The 6,668-nt window shown below is 40.7% G+C and overlaps 1 pseudogene; it reads right to left on the bottom strand.

Moving 5' to 3' along the window:
* Positions 1-731: 731 nt before the first annotated feature.
* LOC116553006 lies at positions 732-1,959 on the bottom strand (annotated as a pseudogene).
* Positions 1,960-6,668: the final 4,709 nt, after the last annotated feature.

The raw sequence follows: 6,668 nt of genomic DNA, 5'->3' as shown, positions 1-6,668 counted from the left end.
TGTACAAAAGGGTACATGTAGTTTTTGATCTGGGAATGAAAAAAGCAGGTTCTTTGACCAATCTAGGGAATTTTTGTAATGAGAATGTGTCATTATTGACATTTCCTCAGGGTATCTTCAGCAAGAGACAGAATAGAATTTTTCTTTCTTCCATTTGCTATAGAGCTCCCTTTCTTCATTTTCATCCGTATCTCCTTTCCTTTTCTCTGTCAGTCTGCCTGCCTATCTGCCTGCCAGCCAGTCTGCCTGTCTACCTATACGTCCATCCTTCGCAAAAGTATTCATGGGAAGCTAGTCTGCTGTAATGACATTGTGACTTTTCAGAGTAATCTACCATATTTGTTTTTAAAAGTTCCGTTTTTTCTGTGCTATTAATTTTGACTCAGAAGGTTGCTGTAATTAACCCATACTTTTTAATCCTCTTGTGCCTTTTAAAAGAAGACAATTACTTTGGAATTCTGAAATAATGTAACTAGCATTGTACTCAAATCATAATTTTTAAAGATTAGATACCTTCAGATACCTTATTCCCCCAATATTAAATTTGAATCTATAACAAAGAAATATTGTTAGTTTTTTCCAACATACTTTTTAGGTGAAAATGTAACTTCTTATTTGCTAGTGCTGTCACTTCCCTGCTTCTCCTTGAATTTACCTCTTGTTCTGGAGAGCCCACAAAAGATAAAACTTTAGTGAATGTCTCAAAAATGGTATTTTCTTTTTTTGTTGTCTTTTTTTTTCAGTGGAAAATAACTTTTATTGAGACCCTACCAGCTGCAAAATCTGTTCCTGGCATTAAACTCCTTCTTCTTTTGCAATTTGGTCTTTCTTGAGTGGTCCCATAAGTGCTTTCTTCTCCTCCATGGTCTGGAAGTGGCCATGGCCAAACTTGGAGGCGGCGTCAATGAGCTTAAGATCAATCTTCTCCAGAGCCTGCCATTTGGTCTGCACCAGCGACTTGCTTCTTGGTTCCCACCACACAGCCTTTCAGCATGACAAAATCATTGGACAAAGCCACCCAGACGCTTTTGTCAGACAGATTGTAGTCAGTGGAGGCATTGTTCTTGATCAGTTTGCCATCCTTGATAAGGTAGCCCTGATCAGCCTTACAGATCTTCTTGTTGATCTCAGTGTGGTGATGGTAGCCTTTCTGCCCAGTACGTGCCACAGAGAAGGCCACAGGCATGATGCCATTCCCTGATACAGGCCACCTTGGGCAGGCCTCGGTGGGTCTTGCAGGGCAGCTTCTGGTGTGCCAGTGACTGGTGACCCATTTGTGTAGCCTTTGCCCTCAGTTAATTTGATGGCGCCAAGCATCTCGTCCTGCCCAAACACTTGGTTCACGGGTACCTGCTGCCTCAGGCTTTCACAGGCCCAGTCCAGCTTCTCTGCCACGGTGTCCTGTTCACCTGGATCTCCATCAGCTAGGCCTTCTTGTGGCGCAGAGGAAGCAGGCACATCTGGGTGTGGGCAATGACGCGGATGACTTGGCAATTGTTAATGCTGCTGAAGTCCTTCTTCAGCTGCTTCTTGCCATCCTCATCCTGCCATTTCTTACAGTACTTGGTGAAGGCCTCCTTCTTAGATTTATGCCAGTTCTTATAGAAATGCTTCTTGCACTTGTCACTGATGTGCTTAGCAACGACGATCTTGAAGGTCCGGAGGCCTCAGGGGGTTTCCATGTAGCCCACAATGCCCAAAACCACCATGGGTGGTGTCTCCACAGTGCTCACAGCCTCTACCACCTCCTTCTTGCTCACCTTGGGTCCTGGTCTGTCGACTTCTCACACGATGTGGGTCATAACCAGCTTTGTATCCCAGGAAGTATATGAGGTGGACTGGCCTGGAAGGGTCATCCTTAGGGAAGCTCTTCACCTACCCATGATGCCTGCTGCTGAGCTTCCAAGGCAGGAAGCTGAAGTACCCATGTGTGGGAGTGGAGATCTTTCCGTGAGACATCATGCTGTCACATCTTGCCGGTAGAGCAAAAAATAGTATTTTCAAAACTTCTAGAGCCAGGGCTTCTCTTTGCCATCCAGTGGGCTTTTATAGGTCTACCTTCAATTTGTGTATATTTTCCTTCAAGATTGTATTTCCCTAATTGATTGACATGCATTTGTATTTTGACATTGCAAATTTGATGAAGTACTTCTTCCAGATAGAACTAAGAAACTATGAAATTGTTAGGGTGATTGGAGTGGTATGTGTGAGGTATCTTTATGTATAGATACTGTAGCTTTCAACATTGTGTTTTCTAATAGTGTTGATGAATTCACAGTGATGAGTCCATAGCTTTCTGCTGATTTCTTTCTTATTGGATAAAGATAGAAAGCAACACATAGAAGTTGCACCCAAACTGGCTACGGACATGCACCTACATGCCTTTTTCTCCTGTATCTTTTATCCTGCAAAGTGGTGTTTGTGATGGATATGCCTGTTCTGGAGTATGTTTTTTAAAAATAATTTTCTATATGAAAATTTATCTTTCTGTAGGTAATTCAGACAACATAGAAAATTGTGAAATGAACAGTTTGGTGATACAGTAGTTGTTACTTTTAACAGTTTGATAATATGTGTGTGCATGTGTACCTGTATGCACGTACCAGAACACACACACATCACTCTCATGATATATAATGTGAGCGAAGTTGCGTAACTTCACATTCTGTTTACCAGCCTTTATTATTATTGTTACTTTTTTTTTTTTTTTTTTGAGATGGAGTTATGCCTTTGTCTAGGCTGGAGTGCAGTGGCACAATCTTAGCTCACTGCAACCTCCGCCTCCCTGATTCAAGCAATTCCCCTGCCTCAGCCTCCTGAGTAGCTGGGATTACAGGCATGCGTCACCATGCCCAGCTAATTTTGTATTTTTAGTAGAGTTGGGGTTTCTCCATGTTGGTCAGGCTGGTCTTGAACTCCCGACCTCAGATGATCCACCCGCCTTGGCCTCCCAAAGTGCAAGGATTACAGGTGTGAGCCACTGTGCCTGGCCCACCAGCCTTTATTTTTGAACTCAGTACTTTGTTTGGCTATTTTCCATGTTAATGAATATGATCTAAAATGGCTGTGTTGTGTTCCATTATATATATATCTGTTATAGATATATAATCTGTTTCACAGTAACTTTTTAATAGTATTTTGGTTTTCACTATTGTGAACAGTTCTACACTAGAAATATCGGCGTATTCTTCTTGCCTACTTACATTCTGAGGGCAAATTTCTAGAAGTAGAATTGCTTATATAATTTTATTTTAAATATAGTTATTGCTTTATAGCAATGTATTGAGAAATGTCTAAATTTTTATAGTTAATACTCCTAGAAAGCTGATAATTTGTCCCTTTAAAAGTCTGCTTTTAGCTGGACACTGTGGCTCACACCTGTAATCCCAGCACTTTGGGAGGCTGAGGTGGGCATATCACCTGAGGTTAGGAGTTCAAGGCCATCCTGGCTAGCCCTGTCTCTGCTAAAAATACCAAAAATTAGCCAGGCGTAGTGGTGGGCGTCTTTAGTCCCAGCTACTCAGGAGGCTGGGCGGGAGAATCGCTTGAACCCAGGAGGCGGAGGTTGCAGTGAGCTGAGATTGGGCCACTGCCCTCCAGCCTGGGTGACAGAACAAGACTTCCATCTCAAAAAAAAAAAAAAAAAAAAAAAAAAGGCAAAAAAATCCACTTTAAGATGGAATATACTGTGCATCCAGATGTGTAGGGCAAAAATGGTTCAGGTTACTTACTAGGCTTGAGGGTTCTTCGGTCTGGATTTTTGTAATTATTTTGTCTTCTTCTTTACCTCTTTTCCACATATGCTACTTTTAATCTACAGGGGGCTTGGAAACAAGATAACCGACCTTATTATACGATGTATAAAATAGAAGCAAGCAACCTCTGACTCAAAGTATGTGGAGTGTTCTATGGTAGGGGTGGGATAGGAACATTGTTGTCTGGTTGAATTTTGCATAGGTAAGGACTTTGTTTTAGTTTGGGGAATATTTATGTTGATGCTCTGTTGGATTAAATTATTTTTATTACAGAGCAGCCATTTATTAATGAATATAGGAGACAAAGCCATATAAATTGAGATAAAAGGCAAGCTCATATGATTAAAAGAAAATTCCCATCCTTTAGGTTGGGATTCTCTCACTCCAGGAAGTAGTAGTGCAGTGCCCGCCTCCTCACTCCTTCTCTGCCTGGCACATCCCACTTTGAGCCCTCCTTTTTGGGAGAGTGTGCCCTTTTCTCTAGGCATGCTCCCTGGGCTGTTAGACAGTGTCTTCTCCAGGGCTGGGAATGAAGATTCAGCCAAGTCCTGACTGCTTGTACCCTGGCACCCCCAGCGTAGGAAGAATTCCCTGGCCTGCTAAGCAGTATTAGTTCTTCCTCCAGTATTGACTGTTTGATTTATAGCAGCACTGGGTTGGTCCTGGGAATTTAAAGCTAACTCAGACCCTTTCCCCGTCTTCTTGGGGCTCACTAGGTGGAAAGTAAGATGACTTCAAGGCATGTAATTTGACTGACAGCATGTTAAGTACCCTCTGAATGGTGTGTATAGTATATATGAGGGGGGAATTATCAGTTCTTGGGGATCTGTGAAGTTTTCTAAAAGAGAAGGGGACACCTGGATTCAGTAGTGGCAAATGAAAGGAATTAACAAGATAAATACTGTTAGGAGGAGTTAAAGGTGGCTGGCCAGAGGAGTGGGTGTGGAAAGGCATTCTAGGCAGCAAGTAAAGCTTGTGCAAAAATGTGAGAGTGTGAAACAGCTACCCCCTTTTTCCAATTCACAATCTTCACAGCTGCTACAGCAGGTACCAAGTGTTAGAGGAGGGTAGTATAGGAGAGGAGATGTTAGAGGCAGGTCAGACCGTAGTGGACCTTGTGTGCTATGATGAGGAGTTGAACTTGATCGTCTGGGGACAGTAGACTGCCACCATGAGGTTTTAATTAGCTCTATGCTTTGATTTATGGTCACAGTCAGGATGAACAAATGAAAGCCCATTGTGCTCATTTTGGGGAGTTACAAAATCACTTTTATAAGTTAGGGGATGTGCTAAGCATTGGTACCAGAGGGAGTGCATTTATAATGCAACTCATCCTCCCAGCAGTGCTCTCATGGCCTGTAAGGTGAGCAGAATCCTTTAATAAAGGGGGCACAGTTTCAGTCAGATTGTGTAACTTCTCGGTGCTAAGACTTCTCTGGGTGGTCCAACCTGGTCAAGGTATAAAGGTATATTGGTGGGGGGCACTGGGCACAACCTTGCCCTGTCTTGCCTGACAGCCCAAAACAGGACAGACAGCAGGCTATGTAAAGAGTAAGATCACTCTTTGTATTGTGCAAAAAATGGCCATTTCCTGTGCATTGATTCTCCCCTCCTCCCATTCATACCTGCACACAGATATAGATCTATCAGGGTGTCATTTTTGAATACCAAGTTAAATAATATCAGTTAAGATATAATCAATGGTTTAATTGATTAAATGAGCACAGGGCTACACACATGGTGATAGCTCAGTAATTGATTTTTTTTAAAAACGTGAGTTTAAAACAAAATGGATTTCAAAAATTGAAAAACACTTGGTAAAACATTTCTATGCTTCTTTTTGATATATCAGGAAAGATTAATATTTAGAATTTCTAATTTATAAATTAAGACATGCTGTTCACTTGACCTTTTAAGCAGAGTTTTATAAGTAAGGCACAATAGGCCATGAACTGCATGAGTTATCTGATATTAAAGTGTTCTCAGAGAATTTAGTTTCTTACAAAATTATTCAGATGGGATAAAGAAAATTGCTTTACTAAGTGGGGTTGGGGGTGTAGTGGACTGTTGACTTTGAATATTAAGCTCTACTCTTTTTTTTTTTTTTTTAAAGGGGAGTATTGAATTAAGGCATTCTGAATCATTTATTAGATCATGATATTGCTTGGAAACTAAAAGATCTGGACAGTTTGTGCTTCTGTACAAGTCTACAGATATACTGAGATCAGAAAGTCAGCCTGGTGTTTGGAGCAGGCATGGTCTTGGGCAGGGTGAACCAGAAGGCTGGGTTTGGTTTCTACTTACACTACCACTTTTAGCTGTGGGCTTTGGATCTGTTACTTATCTTTATTACCTTCGTCTTCCTCATTTGTGAAATTATCTCAACAGCACGTAAGCTTTCTGACCATACATATTTATTGTGTGAATTGAATGTTTTCATTCAAATGTGAATAAAGATTGTATTTAGCTTGGAAATTCTGAACAAATGTAAGATGGCAGTGTTGGTGGCAGATTCCTTTTTCGGTGGCATAGTGTTATATTTTAGTTTCAATCATACTGGCCTGTTTAAAATAGTTGAGCAAGGTTGGGGGGGTTATCTGCACTTAAAAAAATTAAACATTTTAAAGTTAAGGTTTTGCTTAAAATTTTTACCTGTTAAATAAAAAGTATACAGAAAACACAGATTTTTTTTGGGAGAAAGGGAGGTTAAATAAATTATTCTTCTAATGCTTTCAAATATTCCTTATTAAGTTGTTGAAGTAGACATAGTTATTCTCTTAGGAGTATTATAAACATAATAACAATGAATTTGTTTGCCCTTACAGAGTTTCAAATGATTGTTACCAGTTTACAGGTTAGGTAGGGAACTGCTTCTCAGAGAGGGTAATGACTTACCCATGATTGTCCTAATAT

The sequence above is a fragment of the Sapajus apella genome, unplaced genomic scaffold (genome assembly GCF_009761245.1).
Source record: "Sapajus apella isolate SASKATOON/1434 unplaced genomic scaffold, GSC_monkey_1.0 scaffold1, whole genome shotgun sequence".
Taxonomy (NCBI): Eukaryota; Metazoa; Chordata; class Mammalia; order Primates; family Cebidae; genus Sapajus; species Sapajus apella.
The sequence above is the reverse complement of the archived record's forward strand: the minus strand, read 5'-3'. Positions and strand labels throughout refer to the sequence as shown.